The sequence below is a fragment of the Peromyscus maniculatus genome, chromosome 4 (genome assembly GCF_049852395.1).
Source record: "Peromyscus maniculatus bairdii isolate BWxNUB_F1_BW_parent chromosome 4, HU_Pman_BW_mat_3.1, whole genome shotgun sequence".
NCBI lineage: Eukaryota > Metazoa > Chordata > Mammalia > Rodentia > Cricetidae > Peromyscus > Peromyscus maniculatus.
In genome coordinates this window covers 55,153,347-55,175,605 of record NC_134855.1, presented here as the reverse complement: position 1 = coordinate 55,175,605, position 22,259 = coordinate 55,153,347, and the positions used below count along the sequence as shown (strand labels likewise).

Below are 22,259 nucleotides of genomic sequence, written 5' to 3'. Positions count from 1 at the left end.
CTCTCCCACTCCCTACAGTATTTTCCCAGTTTCTCTTAGTCCAAGTCCTTTTTATTATAAAAAGCTAATTGTGATTTGAGTAGGTAATACGGCCTACATTTCAGTTTATAAGAGGCGAGCAGACAAGTGAGGAAGACTTACTTTTGTTCTTCTTCCTTGAGTCCTTGCCTTTGTGAAGTGGCCGGTCTTAGGTTCATGTGCCTCTCCAGAAGTATCTGTTTTATATCCGTGTGCTTTCTTATCCTTTTGACAGAAAGGACACCTCAGTCCCTGTGCCCACACTCTTCCAGGACAGTGTGCACACTGTCTGAACCTTGACTTCTTTTTCTCTCATGCCAGGACATGAAGAGCTTTGTTCTCCTCCCCCACCTGATCTCTCCTCTTCCCTCTCCTCTCCTCTCTCCTGTCTTCTAGCACTCCCTCCTCCCTCCCTCTCCCCCCTCCTCCCCTCTTCCTCCTCCCTCCTCCCTTCCCTTCCCCTCTCCTCTCCTCTCTCCTTTCTTTTGCTGACAAGGTCTCCTGTAGCCCAGGCTTGTCTGGAACTCTGTGTAGCTAAAGATGACATTAAACTCCTAATCCCCCGTCTCCACCCCGAAGGACTAAGATTAAGTGTATGAGCCACAGCACTTGGATTATTTGTTTGTTTTTTTGAGATAGACCTTGCCATTTGCCCAGGCTGCCTTTGAGCTACACTGGGTCCTCTCTTAGCATCTTCTTTTTGAGACAGAGAGACAGAGACAGAGAGAGACAGAGACAGATACAGAGAGAGATTGATTGATTGGTACTATTATGTTTGGTGCTGGAGATCAAACTCAGCACCTCATGCAGGACACGTGTATGCCTAGCCTCACGTGGGTGAGTGCTCTGATACTGAGCCTATCCGTAGCCTCTTATTCTGGAATAGTTTTAGATATATTATACAAGGTATCCCTCTCATGCACCTCACCCAGTTCCAGTTTCCTACGACTTTATCTTAGAATAGCAGATTAGTCAAAACCAAACATCATCAGCATGTAACCAGTGACTAAATGACTCAACTTCAGGCTTTATCTGGACATCCTCTGTTTTTCTACTTATTGTCCCCTTTCTGTTCAAGGACCCTTGGAGTACTAATAAAGTAGTAATTGCATGACTACTTTTCTCTCCGCTCAGCCTTGTGTTTTTGGATGACCCTACGAGTTTTGAGAAGTACCTATTAGAATACCCCAGAACACCCCTGAATTTGTGTGTGTGTGTGTGTGTGTGTGTGTGTGTGTGTGTGTGTGTGTGTGTGTGTGTGATATTTTCCTCATGATCACAACAGTGCTATGGGTATGTCTTGCTATTTCTGTAGTCAAGCCTGCTGCTTGTTTTCTGTAGCCCTGCCATGTAACAGTAACTAGGTGATTTAGGAAGCTATAATGGTTCAGACTGGGTTTGGGAGCTTGATCACCTCTGTCCAAACCCTAGCTCTGCCCCACAGTGTCATCTTGGGTCTCTTTTCCCTGGCACCCACTTTTAAGAGTTGTGGGAGGATTAAATGAGAAAATGTGTGAGATGCCTAGGGAAGCATCTGGTGTGATTCTAATGCTAGATGCATGCTTATTATTATTAAATTTTTACTGTTTTGGTTGTTAGAATAGTACTGTAATCATTAACTGTTTTGTTATTTCACAGATAATGGAGTGGAAGGTGTATGTCAGAGTAGTTCTAGAAACTGGAACTTAGGTCTCTACTAGTCACTTTAGAGGAGGAGAGCTGATTGAGTGAAGATAGGGATTCCAAGGGGATGTGTTAGATTGCTTGACAGGATGCGGTCTGGCCAGCCCAGCAGTGGCTGTCTCATAGTCACTCAGTACATGACGTGGATGGCTGAGCAGTCCATTCTAGCACTCGATGCCTGGAGGAGTCCTAGAGAGCTGCTGGTCCTCAGTCTGTGTTGGAATCTCAAAGAAGTTGGTTCTAATAGCGTGGAAGGAATGCCACAGCAACAGGACAGATGAACTTGTCACCGAGAGTGAGATGAGAGCAAGCAGGCCAAGAGCAGTGTCCTGCCGACCCTTCTGCGTGGACAGCCACCAGGATGTGCTGCCTGGAGTTAGGCTGGGTCCCTTACAGCACCGTCGAGGTGGCTTGTGGTGCAGTTGATTCTGGATACAGTCAAGTAGACGACTGAGATGAGCCACTAGGAGATTCTTGGCATTTGCAGTTCTCATCTCTGGAGATAATTGCCGAGTTTCCCTCCATGGAAGGAGTAGTTTGAATATTGACCAGGGGTATCTGAGAAGAGTGGTGTTACCGTGCTAATTTTATAAACAAATTGTTTGATCTTTGTCCGTCTGTTGGTCACTTCTTTTGTTGTGAATTGGTTTTAACATCTCTTCAAAGTGAAGTATTTTAGAGTTTAGGATTTGCTTATGCCTATAATTCTAGCACTTGGGATACTGAGGCAGGAGGATTGCCACTGAGTTCAAGGGAATCCAGAGAGGCATATCGAGTTACAGTTACAGGCTAGCCTGGGCTATATAGTGAGACCCTGTCTTGGACAAACAAGCCATTAAGCAAGCATAATCTTTGGTTTGGATGTTGACTTTTCAGAACTCATTTGTTCCTCGTTAGTTGGGAAGTGACAGGAAACTGTTGAGGTGAGGAATAGCTTGGGAAAGACTAAAATACTGTAGTTTCAGGGCAGACCAGCCGAACATTGGGATTCCACATTGCCAGCCTCCTGACTGGCCAGCTTGGTGACTGGGAATGCTTAGAGTTTAGGAGGAGGGTCCCGCTGCTTTGCAGCTTTGTGATTGACCACGAAGGAAGGTGCCCAGAGAGGGCTAGGAGCTCAGAACACATCAGTCGGACGTAATTCATAACATGCAGATTTATTTTGCATAATAATCAGGCATGAAATAAAAGCCATTTGCATAGAGAACCATGATTAGCAGTATCAGCCACTTGTAGAAGTTTGCCTTCTCTGTCGTGTGCTCCAGCAGGTCTGACCACTGCCAGTCAGTTGGGGCTGATACTTCTACTGTCTGGTAGCGTCATCACCACACTGCCTTCCTCCCCTACTTCCCATTGCTTCAGAGCCAGAGCAGAGTCTGCTTTCCCCAGCTTGCTGGTGTTTGGGTGTCCGCTTGTTTTCTTCTGCAGCCCTGGGCATTCTGGGCGAAGCTTGGATCTAACATATTTGTCAAAGGCCCATGTGTCAGAAGCTGGAGCCCAGCCTGGTGGTGTTGCAGGTGGTGGAAACCTTAAGAGCTGGGGTCTGGTGGCGGGTTCTTTGGGTCGTTGGAGGCAAGTCCCAAAGAGGTTTGGGAACTCTCTTTTTCTGCCTGGTGATAAGGGGAACAACTGTGCTCTGCGCGCCTGCCGTAATGTCCCACCCCACCCACTGTACTTCCAAGCAGTGGCGCTCCAGTGGTGGGCCATCACCTCCAGGGGTACACAGACGAGCCTTTTCTCCTGACAACCTGCTGCCCCTAGGTTTGTTAGAGAGATGGGCAGCTGGTTAGTTCTCAGCTGGCTGGGGTTAGCACGATCAGTCCTTTGCTGTTTCTGCGGATTTGGGGTTGGCGAGTCTGTGAGGTAAGCCTAGCACATTATGTGTGCCTCCTACTTGACCCTCACAGGGTGGACACTCCAGCACTCTGGAACCCATTATTGGCACTTAGGTGATGGTGTAGTTACAAACGTGGCCACCATACTGAGGGAAGGGAAGGGATGGTAATGAGGAGGGGAAGGCAAACACTTCAGTGGAATCTGAGTCTGTCCTGAAACAGAGTGACTCAGCAAAGGAAACACCCGTTGCCATCAAGCCCGGCTGAATCCAAGAGTCAGAATTTCTCTTTGTTGCCTTAAAATACAGTTCAGTCCCGCCTAAGTCTTTTTGTCTTAATTTGAGAGGACAGACTACAGACTACTGGGGGCTGGCCATACCATCAACACGGATGCCCTAGAGCACTTAGGAGACAGGAGTAAGCTTTAATGGCAGCTGAGGGGACCAGCCAGAGTTTACAAATGTTGGTGGGGCTTGGATTGTCTTTATCCAGACAACAGCTTCCGGGCTATCTCCTCTGTGGGAAAGGTGGCAAAGCCCCTTCAGGATCTGGGTTTGTAGCAAGGAGGAAGGCACTATCAGTGCTTTGTGATTCAGGATTTGTATCCCAGTTACATCCTAAATACTCGAACTGTCAGGTTAGAAACGGGCCTGGAGGGTGTGATAGGCCCTGGGGCAGCTGAGTTGCGTAGATGAGAGAGAGAGAGAGCACTTGGCTTCTGTCTGTACACACAGTTTCTGTTACAATGTCCTTCGGGTGAGTGTTTTTGTACCTTGGGACTATTCAAGCTCAGCAGTTACTCATGTGTTAGTGTGAGTCATCTTCGCAGATATTTGTTTTTGGTTTTTTTTTTTTTGTTTTTTTTTCCCCTAATACTTCCTTGAGATCAGATATTTTAGAAAAAAGAATGTTGGTAGGACAGAAACTTTCATAATTTACATCTGTTTTTGTTTGTTCAGGCTGCTATTTTTATCTAGTTTGTTCAGGCTATATGCTGGGTGTGTTGTGAGCAATACAGGTTTATTTGGGATGCTTCTAAAGGTAGGAAAGTCTGAGATAAAGGCAGTGTCACATTTGGTGTCTGATGGGATTCGTAGATGGCCATCTTCTTGTCATGGCCTTGCCTGGAGGAAGGCAGGAAAGGGGCTTTTTGGGGTCTCTCATGTTTTGTGGCATTGAGAATTTAGTGTCACATTTGGTGTCTGATGGGATTCGTAGATGGCCATCTTCTTGTCATGGCCTTGCCTGGAGGAAGGCAGGAAGGGGCTTTTTGGGGTCTCTCATGTTTTGTGGCATTGAGAATTGAACTCAGGATCTTATACACACAAGACCAGGTGCCTTACCCCACACTGTATGCTTGGCCTTCTTTGCATTTTAAAACGTGCGAGAGTCTCAGTAGGTTGCCTAGGCTGGCCTTGAGCTTGCTTTGCAGCCCAAGTAAGCAGTAAACTCAGGTCTTCCTGTCTTTGCTTCCTCTGTGCTTGGGTACTGGTCATGTGATTTGGACATCTCTCCCAGGAGGGTGCTAGTCCTGTCCTCACGACCTAGTCAACTGCAAGAGGCCCATTGCCCAGGACCCTCACTTTGAGGGTTAGGACTTTTGGGGGACCCTAGCAGTCTGTGTATAGCACATCTGTTGTGCAGACTGGTGCCAGGCCCTGCAGCTGCTTTGGTGACATTTGAGTGCCAAGCTCAGGCTGGTGAGGGAAGCATTGGTAACACACCCACCTGTGTGTGTTCATTACTCTATCAGGCAATTCAGTGATTCAAGCCATAGAAGAACTGAAATGGCAATGCTAAGGATTGAACTCGGGGCTTTGTGCATGAAAATATGTGTTCTGCCTCTTAACAGCACTTCTAACACCACAACGGAACTTAAAAAAACAGTCAAAAATCCTGATCTTATCCTATTCAATATAAACAGTGCCTACCTAACCAGCAAGCAGTACGTGCTGAAATGAGGTCTATAATGGGAGCCCAGTTCTTACATCACACGTAAGCTCGGAGTTGGAGCGAGGCCGACTGTGGCTAGGTTCCCGGTGAATTGTACCTTCACCCCCTTTGGTCACCGTCTTCCCGAGAATTATTTGAAAACTGCTCCTTGGCTTTGAAATAGTTGAAAATGTATTTCCCTTTCATCTTTGTTACTGATTTCTGGCTTGTTACGTTGTGATCAGAGAGTACATTCCGTCTGATTTCAGTTGTTTTATGGTTCCCGAGGCTTGCTCTATTGCCTGGGGTCGTCTTGGGATGTCGTCCATGGACATTTTGAAAGATATGCAGAGAGGTACGTTCTGCTATTTGATACACTGCCCCATACATGTTGGTTAGGAATTGTTGGTTGATCCGGGACTATTGGGCTCTATATTGTTTGTTGTTGGTTTTCTGTTTATGAACTTTTGAGGGGTCAGGGGCAGGGTGACAGAGGGGTGGGGAGGAAGAGTGAGGGGGAGGAAATGGGGTACAGGAGGGGAGGAAGAAAGGGAGGGAGGCTGACTGTTGAGTGTCCAGCTGTGACTGTGGGCTACAGTTCTTCCGTTTTTCCTGTGTTTCCGGCTTTGCTGTTTGTCGGACACACAGTCGGGTGTGCGGTATCTTGATGGATTAGCCCTCATTCTGTGTCTGATGTTTCCATTGCTCCGAAGTCAGCTTTCTACGTTGTTAGAGGTCATCCTGTATTCCTTTGGCTACTGTTTACATGATTAATCATTTTACGTTCTTTTAGTTGCAGCCTGCCTCTGTAGTTACTCTGTGGTGAGCTTAAGTTGGGGTAGGTGGTGTGTGTTCTAATCTCGTTTATTCAGGAGGCTGAGGCAGAATCAGTTTGAGGTGTGCCTGAACTGCGGAGTAAGTTCAAGGCCAACTTAGATCTTGTCTCAAACTAAAAAGAAGAAAGAAATGAGGCTTGCTTATAGGTCAGTGATTGCCTAGTGTGCCTGAGGCCCTGAATTCAATCCCCAGTTCCATAAATTGTGACGGTTGTTACAGGCAGCGTACAGTTGGGTCATGTTTCTTGAATATATTCTCAGTATATTTGGATTATTTACACTTAGTGTATTTGCTGTTAGGGCGGAAGTCTGTATTGTTGGTTTGTTTGTTTTCTTTTCTGTTCCTAGTTGGTGCAGAGAGGCCGAGGCTGGTGCTCAGCTCAAGTCTTTTCATCCAGGCCTGGACTCCGGCCCATGGAATGGTGATACCCACCTTGAAGGGTGTTTTCTACCTCAGTAAACCCAATGTAGAAATTTCCCTCATAGATGTGCCCAGAGATTTTGTCTCTCAGGTGATTCCAGATGTTGTCATTGTTCATCGTCAGAGCATGTACTTCCTGTAGCCCACTGTCACTGTTTACCAGTGTGGTGAGGTACGGAAGCCTCATCCGCCTCTTCCCCTCTCAGCCTTTGCTGTCTTCTGACAGACTCCTGGCAGCCCGAACAACTTAGGGGAGGAAAGATGCTGCTGTGCTCACGGTTTCAGATTTCTCCTCCATTGTGGCAGGCAGAGCTTGGAGGACATCCGGGCATCAGGGGCATCCCACAGCAGCTCTTCCTATCGTGGGGACCAGGAGACAGAGCGGCAGGAACTGGAGGCTGGGCTCAGTGTCCTACTTCTACCAGCAAAGTCCTGCCTCCTGAAGAGAGCCCTCCCCCACCAATAGCACCCTATGCTTTAAAATATTTCCCATGCGCAAACCACTCAGAAAAAGTGTATTCACCAATGTTTTTGCTCATCACATTGTTTTCCTCATAAGGTATGGTTCCCTCCTTTGTTAACACGAATTTCTTTGACCTATTCTTTTAAACTATGTCTGTTGTTGACAAATTTCTTCAGCTTCCTTTCATCTCTGAATCTCTTAATTTTTCCCTTGAGCTCAACATATATTTTGTTGAGTATAGGTGTTTGGGTTGACAACCTATTTTTTTGTTTTTTTCTTCAGCATTTAAAAAATATTGTGCTGCCGGCTCCTTCTGCCTACCATGGTGTCTGAAGAGAGGCCTGCTTTCATTTGAATTGTTTTTCAGAACACCGGGTAAGATCCCATTTTTCTCTGAATGCGTCCTTTGTCCTTGGTTTTCAGAAGATTGATTATGCTGTGGCGTGAAGCAGATGTTTGGGGTTCTGTCCTCTTTAGGTTTCACTTAACTTCTTGAACCTGTGTGTGTGTATCTGTCTCTTGCCAAACCGAAAGTCTTGTGATTTCTCCTAGTACATTTTTACCCGACCTTCCCTTCCCCTCACTCCTGGGAGCAGGCTGACGTGGGCGATTTTTGTTTTGGCCCCTTGGATCTTTGGAGAGCTGCTCTCCTGTTTTCTGCCTGTAGAGTTGTGTGCAGTGCCCTGCCCTCTCACCGAGATGTCTCACCTGTCCACGAGTCACAGCACTGCGTGATGAGCCAGCCGTGACGTCACTGTTGAGTGCTGTCAGTTCAGTAGCCCCTCTCATTTTTATGGTTTTTCACCCCCTTTTTTTTCATTGCGATTTAGTCGATTTAACTTGCCATGTTTCCCGGTTGACTTCAAGCTCCCCATCCTCCTGCCTCAGCCTCCAGACTTCCGGGATTACAGACACTGCAGGTTGTGTGCTGTGTCCAGCTCCCCTTTCACTTCCTGGGAGCTTTTGTTTCTTTGTTAAGATTTTGTGTTTCTTTAGTGAGACTTTGTTTTTCTCATTTGTTTTAGCCATGGTCAAAATGGATGGTTGGAGTTTCTGTTTGTTTGTTACACCAGACCTGTCTTAGGGTTTCTATTTCTATGAGGAGACACCATGACCGTGGCAACTCTTATTAAAGGAAAAACATTTAACTGGGGTGGCTCGCATTTTCAGGGGTTTAGTCCATTGTCATCCTGGTGCAACATGGTAGCTTTCAGGCAGACATGGTGCTGAAGAAGTAGCCCAGTGCCCTACATCTTGGTTTGCAGGCTATTCACTGGGAGTAGCTTGAGCATAGGAGACCTCAAAGCCCACCCCCACAGTGACACACTTCCAACAAGGCCTTACCTACTTTAACAAGGCCACACCTCTAATAATGCCACTCCCTTTGGGGGCCATTTTCTTTCAAACCACCACAAGGTCTCGCTGTGTTGCCAGGCTGGTCATCCAACTCCTGAATCCAGGTGATCTCTTTGCCTCCGACTTCCAATCACTGACATCACAGCTGTGTACCACCATGCCCGGCACTGAGGCTGCATTAGTCTTTGATGGAATTCTAATGTTGTCCTCATGTGGGTTCCACCTGCACATGGGGTGGAGATAAAGGGACATGGGGAAGATGAGACTCTTGGATCTCTGTGGCCTTCTGCAGGTGGGGTAAGGCTGAGTGCAGTGTTTCCTGTCCTGTCTGGCTGGGGTGCAGCGTAATTACTGTCTGAAGTTTGCTGCCCTGCTCACTGCCTGTCCTTGTCCGGCCCAAGGCTGCAGTTGTGTTGGTAGCCCGCCCTTCTGTTGGGGTTTTCATTGGTAGCCGTTCACCTTTGCGTCTGAGATGCGGTGAAGGGACAGGAACTCTGTTGAATGCATGGTAGGTTGTTCTTTGGGTCTCATGGTCCCCAGACAGGCTCTTGTCTGTTCCTTTCACTGACTCCTTATGCTTGTTTTGGTAAATGTCTTGTGCATTTATTTGTACCCAGGAAGAGGAAAAGGAAAAGGAAAAAAAATACTTCCATACTCTTTTGGGAGGACCACCATGCCACTCTTTTTAAAAACCTGTGCAGTGACACTTTCTTTGCATGTAGATTAATGTTGTCAGAGTTTCTCAGTCAGATGTTCACCCCTTGACAGTCTACTTGACCTTCCATCTCCTCTACACTTCAGAGTCTCCTGTTTGTCTCCGTGACACCATCAAACTGAGGGTCTAGTTTGTTGAGTATTGGATTTAAACACTGGAATGCTAAATACAGATTGGCATTTGATTGAATGACAGTTCTTTTAAAATAAAGTATCAGTGCCAGTTAATACTTTAATATTTTAATGTATTAATTCTTAGAATTGGCCAGTAATTTTGAATGCATTGTGGTCAGCTCTGAAGCCTTGGATTAATTCCTGTGCCTGGGCTGAAACCCCAGGATTCCAGTTCAGTTGGTGTAGACAGTTGTTGAAAACTCCCTCTATAACTCTAATGTGGAGTCTGGCTAAAATATAAGTGAACACCCATGGCTTTTGCTGCTCAAAACTTCTGTCTTGGAATGCTTCCATTTGCAGCCTTTAAGTTTTGTTTTTTAAAGTCTTTGTCATTAAAATTTTTGCTTTGAAAATTCAATTGTGCTTTATAGTGGTTAGTATTGTCAAATTGATAAAATCTAGAGCTATCTGGGAGGCAGGCTTCTGAGAAGGCCTTTAGGGGGTTGTCTTGGTTACATACACAGAGATGGGAAGCCCCGCCCCCTGTGGGTGACAGCACTCCCTGCCTTAGATCCCGACTGGAAAGGTGGAGAAAGGAAGCTGAGCAGCAGGGTGCATTGATCCCGCAGTGTGAACAGCTGCTTCCAGCTCTGCCCCTTGACTTCCCTGCCATGATGTCATACCCCGAACTGTGAGCTAAAATAAACTCTGTCTTTGTTAAGTTTCTTTGATCAGAGTATTTTTATCCCAGAAACAGGAAAGGAAACCAAGACACACATCCTGCAAATGGCTTACTTACCTTGTGGAAAGCGTTATATGAAATAGTATTTGTTTTGCAAAGAGAGAACATCAGTTTGTGAAATTAGATATCCATATTAATTATTTCTCTTGTTCTTGTGACAAAATACCTTTCACAGACAACATAGGGAGAGCCAGGGTATTGTGGCTTACAGTTACAGGGCCCAGCCGTCACAGCAGGGAGGCCAGGCTGCTTTGGCACAGAAGGAGGGTGCAGAATGCTGCTGCCCAGCTCATGTGCTCTGTGCCTGCAGTCCAGAGCCAAAGGCTGGGCAACGGCGCTGCCCACATTTGAGTGGGATGTCCCTCTCCATTGTACCTGATGCAAGTGTTCCCTCACAGACATGTCCAGAGACTTGCTTTCATAGTGATTCTAAATTCCATCAAGTGGCCAGCCAGTATTATAACCATCGTCATGTTTTTAGACAACTCAAAAATGATAAAATCCTATATTAATTTTTCAAAGATTTGTTTTAATTCCTTTGAGTTTTTAAAAAGGTACTTATAGGAATAGAACAGACACTGTAAAATTCTGTATATATTATTTAAATGAAGTCAACTATCTTTTTCCTTGTTTGCTGTTTATTTTGAGACAGGGCTCTCACTATAGACCATGCTGCCTTGGATCTTGCAGTGAGCCCAGGCTAGGCTCTATTTGGGCTCTTCCTGCCTCACCTTCCTGGTTGCTTGGATTATAGGGTACATCACCAGGTGCAATTGAAATTCGTGGTTCTCTGTTTTTTTAAAGATCCTTTCTCATGTAGTTTAGATTACCTTCCACTGTACTCTGTGACCCAGAGGCCTTGAGCTCTATATTCTCCTGTCCCTGCCCCCAAGTGCTGGGATTATAGATGTGTGACACCATGACCAACTCCAAGGCAGTCTTAATCTATTTAGGGTTCTCTTTGGTCCAAACAATAACTTACACAGCTACTGAGACTAAGAATCTCTGGTTGCAGACAAGGAATTGGCAGTTGCCCGTGGTAACAGTTGGTAAGGGGCACTCTTGAGGGTCTCGTGTTAGGAGTGTAGGCGGGTGGCTTTGGTTTCTGGTAGTGGTGGGGAAGGTGTTTCAGCCTGAGGAAAGACGGGGAGTCAGAGGAAGACAGAGAAAAGAGGCCAGTTAATAGAGAACATGGAGATAAAAATAGAAGACAGATAAGAATCCAATTAACTTCTGTGAGGGTGCCTTTCCTCTGAGGAAGGAGTTTGCGTTCTAGTTCTGTAGTTTGGGCATGCATATTTAGCTCAGGTCTTTGTGTATGACCTCTAGAAGTAAGATGCAGGCAGAATTATAAAATGATACTAACTTGCCTCTACTTAGTCATTCAGCAAACATTGGGTTTCCAGTTTCTGAAGGAAACCAAGGCTGAGAGCCTACCACCAAGGGGCTGGTGCGTTGTAGTAGATGACAGAGACTTGACTGGATTATTGTCAAATTCTCACCAGCTTCTGTTTTTCTAACAGTAGTAGATGCTGTGTGTTTTCTTTAATGTATATTTTTATAGAATCTAAGCCTTTTCTATGTGTTACATGGTATAGTTATGTACTATCTACAATATCATTTCAAATTTTCAAAAAATCCATGATTGGATCTCCATCTTTGTGATGGGAATATGGTTGCCAGCTTCATAGACTGTTGTCTTAGTGTGTGGAGGCTGGGCAGTCTCTGTACCTCCAGACACTGAGGGGAGGGTCTGAGGTTTCATGGTACTGGAAACAGGCCTATCGCTGTGTTAGGCATATTTGCGGTCTAATTATCCACACTTGTCATAGACTATAAACACTTCCATAATTCCTATAGAAAGCAAAGTAACGCCTTATTAAAACTCGCCATTAACAAAATTCTCTAGTTACCTAGATAGGGCTCAGCAGATAAGCCCAGGGACCTGTATTCCATTCATGAGACCCACATGATGGAAGGAGAGCTGACTCCCATGGGTTGTCCTTTGACTTCTGGGTGTGCATGTGGCATGCGCCCTCTTCCTCCCCCAAATAAACAAATGTGATAAAGCCTCCAAACTAACTCAGCCGTTTGCCTTACACTCATTGTGTTCGGTCTGTGTTGTCAATCTCAGGACTCACTGGGGAGAGGCAGACACATTGATAAGTGAGGTTGGCTTGGTCCCTTCGCTGCTCAAGCAAGGATATTTAGTGGATGCTCAATGCCACATCGACTCTGATAGGAACACATGGGAAGGACAAGGTGGGTGAAGATGAATCCCACAAGTCACACTGGTCATCAGCAAGCTTGAGAAATGTCAGGAAGCCTCCCAGGACAGGGCTAATGTCTGTGCTCAGGGTTTTACACACTTAGGTTTTACAGGATTTTTTTTTTTTCCCAGAGAAGTTTTAACTTGGATCATTGTGTCACTAATAGCTTAAGAATGTCTGCTTTAAGACTGAAGTAATTCCATTTCTCCTGTATTATGTGCAGTGGAAAGAAGGGCAGCTAACACTGATAATGCTCCCTTTGACTGCTTTTCTGATAAAAGATTATACATAATGGGTTTGGTTTTAGAACCAAGACAGTACGATTCAGGACTGGATTTTTAATAGGACTGAATTTAGAGTCGGGAGTCACATCTCTTAAAGCACTTTGACAAAAAGATGGTGGTTGTTCTTAAATAGAAAGTGCAACTGCCTTCGGTTTTTATACCATTTTACTCACCGTGCTGATTTCCACCTCACCTCAGTTCATGATTTAAAAGGCCGTGAGCATCAGTGCCTGTGCTGGCTAGTTCTGTGTCAGCTTCACACAAGCTAGAGTCATTTCGGAAGAGGGAACCTCGGTTGAGAAAATATCCCTACCAGATTGGCCCATGGGCAAGTCTATGGTACATTTTCTTAATTAGTGATTGATGAGGAGGGCCCAGCCAGTTGTGGGAGGTGCTACCTCCAGGCAGATGTTCCTGGATTCTATACTAAAGCATCGTGAGCAAGCCACAAGGATCAGCCAGGAAGCAGCACTCCTCCGTGGCCTTTGCATCAGGTCCTGCCTCCAGGCTCCTGCCTAAAGTTCCTGCCCTGACTTCCCTCAGAGACGGGAGTAAGACCCAAGAACGTCTACAGCAATGGACACCCTAAGACAATGTCCTTTACCATAAAACTATGGAAATTAAATGTAAAATTTGCATCAGATAAAACATTAAACGTGGGACTTGTTCGATTTTACATTACTTAGTGAGCAGAAGCATGTGCCATTTCTCTTGACGATGTATATTTGACTTACAAGTTTTAAAAAAATTTTCTTAGCTTTCTTCCTTTTTCAGAAAAACATTATTGGGCCTTCCGAATGTCTGTAGTCTTTACTGTGTGCTCTCTGCATGTTGTGTATGTGTGCATACAATTACTCATATTATTGAACACTATCTGAGGACTTTTTATATTGAGAAATTCAACTAGACTGGTGTGATCAGTTTTCTCAGTGAGCTTACTTTAGAGGAGGCCGCCCATCTGCCCTCACGCTTGTCAGGGAGCGCTGTACTGCTGAGGCAAAAGGCAAGGCTTTAAAGGCAGATAGGGATTCCTCAGAGCAACTGAGCCATGCAGAAGAAAGTGTTGCAGCAAGATGGTGGCAGAGCCCAGGGCATCAGTGCAGAGGTGTGATTTTGTGTTGCTGGTGAGAGGCACACAGCTGAAGAGCCAGGGTCGTGGTCCCACAGAACTGCCCTGTGACAGTCCAGTAGAGGTTCGACCACTTCACACCAGGTACAGCAGTAAGGGGACAGGTTGTTTTGCAGCTTGATTGAAAGGGGTGTGCAGTCAGGAAGTCCCCCAGAGGCTGTCCAGTCAGGAGGCAGCGGTGCCGTTGGGAAGGTGGAGACGCAGCCTGTGCAGCCTCGATTGTGTGGAAGGCACAGCAAACAACACCGTGGACTTTTCCATTAGATTTTATGACATGTGTGAACATGCGTGTGTGCTGTGGAATAATATGGGGAAACTTCTGAATACTGGAGTTTTACTTAAATCGCCTTCATCTTGAAATAATTTAGGGTTTAACAGAACAGTAACCAAAAAGAATCTGAAGAATTCTTATATACAGTCTTTACCTTATGGTCTCCTAATGTCAGCTCCATTTCTGTATTTTATTTTTCCTGTGCTGGAACTAAAACCCAGGGCTGTGCACATGCTAGGTAAGTGCTCTACCCGTGAACTATATCTCTTGGTCTTGTCTCCTTTTTTCCATTTTAGTTTTCAATTAGCATACAGAGTAACAGATTTCCTTATGATGTTTTCTTGCATATTTAGTTTTGGTTGCTCCCCCTCCCCTGTTGTCCCCCTCTCTACTTGGACTCTTCAGTTCCCAGAATTCTCCTTGCATATTACACGTGTTCTGTTACCTTCTCCACAACTCTTCCTCAAAGACCCCTTCTGACCGTTCATGGGGCCGTTCCTACGTTTCCTGCCCTCTACTCACACTAACATCCACTTACGCACACATACCCATACCCACTTAAACCCACACATACATATGTAAATGCACATGTGTATACATACATGCACACACATGCATATGCACTAGAAGCCAGGGTGTATACATGAGCGAGAAAATGCAATATGGTTCACCTCAAGTAATATTTTTCAGTTCCATTCATGTTCCTATGGATTTCCTTTTTCATTATAGTGAGTAAGATTCCATTGTGTGTCTGTGTCAATTTTCACTATTCGTCTGTTGATGGACGTCTAGCTGATCCAGTTTCCTGGCTATTATGCATGGACAGCAGTGAACGTGGACGTGCAGGTATCTCTGTGGTACAGAGTAGGTACAGACTCCTTTGAGTATGCTAGGAGTGCTAGTACGGGGTCATGTTGTTGTTCTGTTTTTGGTTTTGTAGAACCCTCCAGGCTGATTTCCATGGTGGCCACCCCGGCATACACTCCCACCAGCAGTGACTAAGGGCTCCTCTTTGCCACGTTCCCAGAGCCATTCCTTGTCATTTGTATTCTTGATGAAAACCATCTGACAAGAGTGAGAAAGAATCTCAAAGTAGTTTTAATTTGCATTTCTCTGATTGCTAAGGATGTTGAACAGTTGAAAAATTGGCCATCAGTATTCTTTCTTTTGAGATTCATCTGTTTAGCTCATTGGTGCATGCACGTGCGTGCGTGCGTGCATGTGCGTGTGTATGTGTGTGTGTGTGTGTGTACACATGCGCGCATGTTCACATGCATTTATGTACTTGTACATATGTGTGTACATGGGGCCCAGAGGTCGACACGGGTGTCCTCCTCATTCACTCCCTACCTTATTTTTGAAGCTGGAACTCATTGATTTTGGCTGGACAGTGAGTCCCAGGATTCTCCTCTCTCTTTCTCTTCAGTGCTGGGATTACAGGTGTGTGCCATGAGCCTGACATTTTATTTTCACTTTTTTAATGATTAAAAAATTGCCTGGCGATGTTGTACGGCCAAGCTTCACCGCACAGATTTGGAAATCCAGTGTGCTCCGACTGTGGAGAACATATCTGAGGGGAAATCGTAGGACTCCAGTGGAAGTGGGGTTGGAACCTGGAGGCACCCTGGCACTTGTCACCTCAGTTCCTTAGGAACCCATGAAGATCTGAACTCAGGACCTCATGCTGGCAGGGCAAGTCTTGACGGACTGAGCCGCCTCCCAGACCCCAGGGCTCGGTGTTCTGAGACAGGATCTTGTTATGTAGCCAAGGCTGGCAGCAAACATTCGGTCCCTTGCCTATACCTCCTGAGTGGTGGGGTCACGGGCATGTGCCATACCCAGCACTGTATTTACTCTTCATTAAGCAACAAAGGGATATTATTTCTCTCTGAGCCACTTGAGAGCGATTTGTATATATTGTATTTTGTTACTCCTAAGTATTTTAGTACATACCTTTCCAGAAATACAAACTGGGCATTTTCTTATATAATCATAATATAATGTAAAATCAGGAAATTATTATGGATAACATAAAGATTTTGTTCAAATTAGTGTGTCCTTTTGAGTCAGAGACGAACCTTATTTTCTTGGCTCTGTTTTATGTTCCATACTGCTTTGGTGTCATGCTCTCTTCCTTTCTAATCAGAACACTCTCAGTCTGTGTTGCACAGACATTTTGGGAGAACACTCGCCAGCTCCCTTTTAACACACCCACCACCGAGGTGGGTGGGATACTTCCTCATCGTTAGATTTGGGTCGTGTCCTTTGGCTGTGGTTCTGCAGCAGTGATGCCCCGGGTCTTATCAGGAGGCCTCTGCTGGTGTATTGTTCCGTTACTGGTCATGTGCACTCATCTCTTGGTTTTGGCGATGCCTGCCAGGTTTTCCCACTGTCGGGTGACTGTCCCTTCATAATTAATAACCCTACCTTGTGGGATGGTATTTTGAGTCTGCAAATATCAGAGTTCTCATATTTTTACTTATGAGTTTGAACATACAGTCATGATTCTTGCCTGGATTGTTCGGTGTCCTTTTGACAAGGGCTCATAAATCTTTTAGCATTTACATTCTGGCAGGCATGCCACAGTCTCCCATACATGCCTTATCCACCTTTGGGATCTGCTAGAGTTTCAAGGAATCCTATTTCATTTCATTTCATTTTATTTCAAGGAAATGCTATTTAGAAATCAGGATGTGGGCGCTTGCATTATTGTTACAGAGAGAGAATTGCTTTTAGGCCCTTAGATTAATCAGAGTTCTCCGAGAAACCAAACCAACAGGAGATATGTACGTCTGTCTATACCTGTGCCCGTGTTTATTTCATCGTCTGTGTCTGTGTATTGATGGAGGCTTGAGAATTGCAAGGTGAGTGTGGGCCAGCTCTCAGGGTGTGCTGATGTGCTTCAGTGGTGGTCAGGCAGGAAGGGCTGACCTCGTAGAGCAGGCGTGAAGGCTGTATAGCTGCTGAAGAGGGGCTCTTAACTGGGGTTACAATTTTTTGCCTATTAATATTCAGGATTTCAGCTGGTTACATGAGGCCAACTCATTATGGAAAGCAAACTCATTTACTGTACAAATTAGATTGTTAATGTTATCCCAAAATACCCATGCAGAAACCCAGAATAACGTTTAATCAAGCAGGTGGCACTCAGTTTCTGGGTCACAATTAGCACATGAAGTAACCATCAGTGCTCTCAGTGGACAGGGCTGGGGCACCCTGCTCCCCCAGTCTATCTCTGTACAACAGAAACTGTATTTGTTTTCCCTAATCCAGCCATCCCTGAGGATCCTGGGAGTCTCCTCCTCTTCCCCTCTTTGACGGTAAGACACCTGGCTCCTCTCTTCCATGACCTCCTATGGGCTCAACCCTAGAACACACAGCCGGCAATGTACGCTGCAGCCATGTATTGGAACCCAGTGTGATCCTGTAGCTCTCACACTTACAGCCTGAGAGTATGTCTGAAAAGGAAGGAGCTTAGGAGAAGCTTGGTCCCGTGGGCCTCCCCCTTCAGTGTCAATCAGTCTGTCACCTGAACTCCAACATGACTGCTCTTCCTGTTGGGTTCCGTCCCAGAGGTCCGCGTCCACTCACCTCGCTGGCGTTCCTCTCTTCTCCACTTTTTGTCAGTGGTTCCTCCTTTGTACCGTCTCTCTTTACACAAATGGAGATGAATGAGCATCGCCTTTCCTTTGATCTGCTAAACACACTTAGGCTTTTCCTGCTGTGCTGTGCTTACAAGCTGGCCGCATTTTAATCTTTATTTCATGTGTATATGTGTTTGGCCTACATGTATGTCACTGCATCACATGGGTGCAGTGTCCACTGAGGCCAGAAGTGGTGTCGGAACCCTTGGAGCTGGAGTTACAGATGGCTGTGAGCCACCAGGTGGGTGTTGGGAATTGAACCCAGGTCCTCTGCAAGAGCAATGATGGCTCGTCACCACTGTATCGTCCCTGCAGCCCCTCCTGTTGTTAGCATGTGAAATGTTAATACGTTTGAAAAGGCTGATACAGAGCTGGAGACCCAGCACTGGCGCCGCCCTTCTCCTGCTGCTGCGTTCCAGCTGTTCCCCGACCCCACCTTCCCCTCCTTCTCAGCAGTTTCTCTAGCTGCTCCCTTGTATCGGTTTGTGCCAGTGGAGCCGATAGATGTGTATCCTTGTTCATTTTTTGTTTTGTTTTTAAATATAGCCAGTGTTTTTATTTTTAGATGAAATGTCTTTATATTTATTTTTCCTTTTATTGAAAATAGTTTCTTTTTTCACATAATATATCCTGACTGTGGTTTCCCCCACCTCTACTCCTCCCAATTTCTTCCCACCTCTCCCCCCTGCCCAGATCCACTCCCTTTCTGTCCCTCATTAGAAAAGAACAGGCTTCTTAGGGATAATATAGTAAAGTATAACAAAATAGAATATAATAAGATAAAATGGAAACCAGCACATCATGGATGGACAAGACAAGCAATCAGGAGAAAATCAGCCCGAGAGAAGGCCCAGGCGCCAGAGAACCACTTTCCCTTTATTTACTAAACATACTCAGGGTTCCCCTGCTGTGGGTGCTTACTGCCTAGCTTTAGACCTATGTGCCAGTCTATTGTGGCGTCTTTATTTATTTATTTTTTATTTTCTTATCTTTTGTTAGGAGAAGTTCTCACTGTGGTCCTCAGTGGCTTGGAACTCATTTTGTAGGCCAGGGTGGCCTTGAACTTACAGAGTTCTGCCTGCTTCTTCCTTTAATTCTAGGATTAAAGGCAGGAGCCATCAAGCCTGGCTCCCTTGTGTAATTTTATCCTATCCACTCTTAGTTCAGCCAGTCTTCTGTCTATGTGAACATAGGCTATTTCCAGTTGGATTTTCCGATCATGAATAAATAGTGCAGAAACAGAGTCTTAGGTAACATGTCTTCTACTGTGGTTGAAAACGTATTCCTTCCACTTCTTATTTTAATATTGCCCTTTTTCCTTTTGTCTTTTCTACATGCACCTTGCATATTTCCTTTTTTTAAATGAAGCTAGTTTGAAGTTTAAGACATGTTTTATTATTTATTTGTTTATTTTAAAATTATCTGTCTGTCTGTCCATGCGCATGAATGTAGTGCTCTCAGAGGCCAGAAGAGGGGATCTGATCCCCGGGGGCTGGAGTTAGAGGCAGCTGTGAGCTGCCAGATATGGATGCTGGGACTAGAACTCCACTCTCTGGAACAGTAGTACCCGCTCTACCTCTCTCTGTCTTTCCAGCCCCACGAAATGTCTTCAGTACAGGTTTAAAAATGAGGGCTAGAGAGATGGCTTAGTGATTAAGAGCGCGCTGCTCACACAGAAGACTGGGGTCCCGTTCTTAGCATTCAAGCATCCACACAGAGTCCTACCACCTCCGTAACACTGAGGGACTGACACCTTTCAAGGGCACCGGGTTGTCACATGTGCACATACATGTATTCAGGGAAAAACACTCGTGAAATAAAAACAAACCTTTTAAACATAGTTAGTAAGGGGGGAGAGAGACCTGTAAGAGGGGAGTAGTGTGTGTCAAAGTGAGAGTGTGCTGCTCGAGACAAGCGTGCTGTAATAACAGCTGAACAGGTCGTTTTGTTGGCTTTGGATGTTCCATTGCTGAAAGAATGTTAGAAGATGAGAAAGTCCCAGTTTACTTTTTATGGATTGTGTTATCTGACAGTTTCACACAGGTATCTAATGTATTCGTACTGCTGTCCTCTTTCCCTTCATCCCTGTCCACTCCCCAGTTCCTTTTATGGAACACGGTTGTAGGTTTTGTTTTGTGACCCATTTAGTTTAAGCAGGCCATCTGTGTGACCACCAGGTTGCCTTTTTAATTTAGTTTTTATTTGAGTATATTTAGTAACTTAGTCTGCCTTCAGTGCCAATAAGACCTTTCCATTTTATTCTATTTCTTGGCTGTGGTCAGTCATCTCATTTCTTTTTGCCGTTGCTTTTAGACTTAAAATTTCTGATCTAAGATGTGTCTTTTCATGTCCCCAAAATGTTTGTTTAAAGAGAGAGAATTCCATTTGTCAAATTATTAAGGCCTTTTACTCTGTTCTTGTTAAGTTTTTAGCAGTTTGCATGTTCTAATTTTATTTTTTATACTAGTTTATTGTAAATGAAAATACAGTCTTTATATGAATGAAGATGGCTTCTGGCTGTGTTTATAAACAGGACAGTTTCTTTAGTAGACTGAATTAAGGTTGCTCTCATTGCCAGTGTAGGTAAATATGGTTATTTCTCTTTCCTATTTCAACCTCCCTCCCTTCCCCTCCCTCCCTCCCTCTCTCTCTTTTCTTACAATAAATGGAAGCACATAGTAATGGAGGCAGAAGTAGGACCAAAGGAGGGAGAGAGCTAGCGTGCCCTCGCTTTCCCTCTTGCTGTCTCATAGGGATGGAATTACACAGTCAGGGAGGCTGCAAGGCTGCACTGCCCCAGGGTCTGCTGTCTACAAGCTGGAGACTCAGGAAAGCCTGTGCTGTGCCTTCCAGTCTGACACTAAAAGCTTGAGAACTCAGAACAGCAACGTTGTAAGTTCTAGGTCAAGGGTAGAAGAATGAGGTGAGAAGAATGACAGACAGTTCTGCTTTTCCTTCCTTTTGGGTTCTGTTTGGGCCTTCAGTCTGTTGAGTGACTCTTCTTATGAAGGAGAGAGCAGTGTGTTTGACTAGTCCTCAGTGCAGATGCTAATGTCTTGAGAAGCATTCTTGAGCATGTAAGACATCATGTTTAGCAGGCACTGACATCCTCTGGCCAAGTTGGTACCTACACACCTTTGAAGCCTTGCCCTCCCGAGTCTGCTGCTGGCCAGTCTTGATAAATGCTGCTGCTGTCACAACTGTTCTTCAGGGAGTTTTCACCTAGGGTGGCCTTGCCGTTATGGACAATTCTGATTAGTGTCAGGTCTTCTGTTACTGTCTTCTTTCTTCTGCACGACTTTCCTTTTCTCCTAGATCCACTCTCATTCTCTAGGGGCTAAGGGAAAATCCTTAGAACTATCTCCACAGAAACATGGTTTGTGTTTCTACCTTAATGAAAGTTAGTAGTTGTCCTGGGGTTGTAGTGAAGGTGCAGACTTAGAGTGGCTTTACTTGACTGGTTAGTCTGTCCAGACTGTGAAAGACATATTGGGAGATACAGACGTGCATGGTTACCAATATCTTGCTTAATTTATGAATTGTGCAACTGTGTCACATGATACTTTTTCTCCTACTGAGAACAGAGTGGGCATCTGATTCCATAACACAGTGTATAGTAGCAGCTAGCATTCATGATGGATGAACTTTGCGTGCTTTTTCTTATGAAGACTAATCCTCAGGGATTTCAGCCTTCCCCTGTAATAAAGTCAAGCCCACTTTTACTGCTCACCCTTTATGATAACAGGTGGAACCATCACAACAGTTTCTCTTTTTTTGCTGTTTTCACAAACCCCAAATAGAACTTCTCACCTCCCAACACACAGAGGGTATCTTAGTTAAAAACGCCGTATAATCCCTCAGCTCAGAAGCAGGGAAGAAGTATGATGTCTAGTCTAGGCCAGAATAGGGATAAGGCTTTTCACATCTGCAATGCACGCATGCACGCACGCACGCACGCACGCACGCACGCACATACGATGTCTTTTATGCCAACAGAAGTTGCCTGGCAACTCATGATGTAGTGTACACATTTCCGTTGAGGTTTGGGTACCATGAGTAGACTGCTGCTGTAGGTGGTTGACAGATGCTGTGGTAGATTCCCAGGTACAGAGAAGACCACAGGGAGGGAGTCAAGAAGAGTGATTGTTTTAGCTTTGGTCCTCTTCTTTGTTTAAGCCTTGAAGTCTGTGTGAGTGAGTTTGAGCTCAAAGGGGGATTTAATATAAGAATTCTGTCATACTATTGTAGTAGTGCTGAGTGGGAGGCACAGTCAGGATTTGACTCCTGTCACTTGGCTCCAGATCTGATCTAGTTGTCACCTTGTTCCTGTCATGGAGCAGCAGTTAGGGCTCAGCTGGCAATGCAGTCCGTAAAGCGGAAGTGCTGTCTGGAGCACCTGCCGAACTGGTATCTTCTGTGGTGGAAGCAGTGATACTTAGAAAGAGTCCCCTGAGTCTTCATTTACTTTGTGGCACTGTGGATTGAATCCAGGGCCTCATGCATTCTAATTGAACTACATCCCCTGTCTTTTCTTTAACACACACACA

The 22,259-nt window shown here is 45.2% G+C and overlaps 1 protein-coding gene across 3 annotated transcripts in view; it reads left to right on the top strand.

The window, feature by feature from the left end:
• The window catches only part of Sestd1 (SEC14 and spectrin domain containing 1), a 96,747-nt gene that overhangs the window by 7,554 nt on the left and 66,934 nt on the right, over positions 1-22,259 (top strand). The window contains exon 2 of one of the 3 annotated variants that reach the window (XM_076569747.1): positions 7,471-7,563. The exons of the other annotated variants lie outside the window; for them this stretch is intronic. The gene's annotated coding sequence lies outside the window, so the exon portion shown is untranslated. The remainder of the gene's footprint in view (positions 1-7,470; positions 7,564-22,259) is intronic. 3 annotated transcript variants of the gene reach the window in all.